Below are 1,333 nucleotides of genomic sequence, written 5' to 3' on the forward strand. Positions count from 1 at the left end.
TGGCCTTTGATTTCCTTGACCGTCCTACGAGAAATTGGCATGGTTCCTCCAACCTGCATTATAAGTGTTACTATATGGGTTATTTTGGGATCTAGGGTTATTGTTACCCATATATTGGACTTGTTCCTCCTCAATGCTAGGGTTGAAGGGCTGATACTCTGTGCATGCTCCTCCTCCATTCGTCTCGCACCTCATTACTGGATGTACCTGAGTAGAACCAAGTAAACCATCAATCATTTTATTTAGAAGTTTTACCTGGTTTGATAGCATAGTAACCGAATCGATGTTATAAACGTCTGTTGTTTTAGTTGCCTTAGTCTTCATGACTTGCCACTGATAGTTATTCAGTGCCATCTCTTCAATAAATTCGTAAGCTTCTTCAGGTGTTTTGTTGTTGATGGTCCCCCCGACTACTGCATCAATCATTTGCCTTGTTGACGGGTTCACACCATTGTAGAATGTTTCAACTAGCAACCATAGAGGTAATCCATGGTGAGGACACCTTCGCAATAGGTCCTTGTTTCTCTCCCATGCATCGTAAAGAGTTTCTAAGTCCCTATGCACAAACGAAGAGATATCATTACGTAATTTGGCTGTTTTAGTCGGCGGAAAATATTTTAATAGAAGTTTTTCTGTAATTTGTTCCTAAGTTGTAATTGACCCTCGTGGTAGCGAGTTCAACCACTGTTTAGCTTTGTTCCTCAATGAAAAAGGGAATAATCGAAGACGAATGAGATCGTCAGAAACGCCATTAATTTTAAATGTATCGCAGAATTCTAGGAAATTTGCCAAATGAGTGTTTGGATCCTCATCCTGCAAACTATCAAACTGAACAAATTGCTGTATCATTTGAATAGTGTTAGGTTTTAGTTCAAAATTATTTGCAGCAATAGCAAGCCTAACTATACTTGACTCCTTCCTGTTAAAGTAGGTTTAGCATAATCATACATAGTACGAGAAGCAGGATTTTGATTTCCTAGTTCAACAGGTATCGCAAGAGGTAGTGGATTTTCTTGGTTTTCAGCCATCTCCTCGGTTGTGGTTGAAGTATCGTCCTCTTGCTCATTCTCTGTGTATCTTAAGCTTCACCTTATTTCTCTTTGGTTTCTGTGAACTGTGCGATCGATTTCTTCGTCAAAAAGTAGTGGTCCTGACTGGTTTCTTCTAGTCATAAACTATAAAAACCTGCCAAGAGAAAGAAAAAGTAAATTAATAAATAATAAAATTAACTTGGAAGAAAAATAAATGGCTAAAGTAATAAAAATTGAGTGTTCTTAATATCTTAGTTCCCTAGCAACGGTGCCAAAAACTTGATCGCGATTTTCGTGACAGG

General features: G+C 38.3%; 1 non-coding gene across 1 annotated transcript; it reads left to right on the plus strand.

Moving 5' to 3' along the window:
- The first annotated feature begins 484 nt into the window (after positions 1–484).
- LOC128294574 (small nucleolar RNA R71) lies at positions 485–590 on the plus strand. The gene has a single exon (XR_008284883.1). It is a non-coding gene; the product is annotated as a small nucleolar RNA R71 (small nucleolar RNA).
- The last annotated feature ends 743 nt before the right edge of the window (positions 591–1,333 follow it).

The sequence above is a fragment of the Gossypium arboreum genome, chromosome 6 (genome assembly GCF_025698485.1).
Source record: "Gossypium arboreum isolate Shixiya-1 chromosome 6, ASM2569848v2, whole genome shotgun sequence".
Taxonomy (NCBI): Eukaryota; Viridiplantae; Streptophyta; class Magnoliopsida; order Malvales; family Malvaceae; genus Gossypium; species Gossypium arboreum.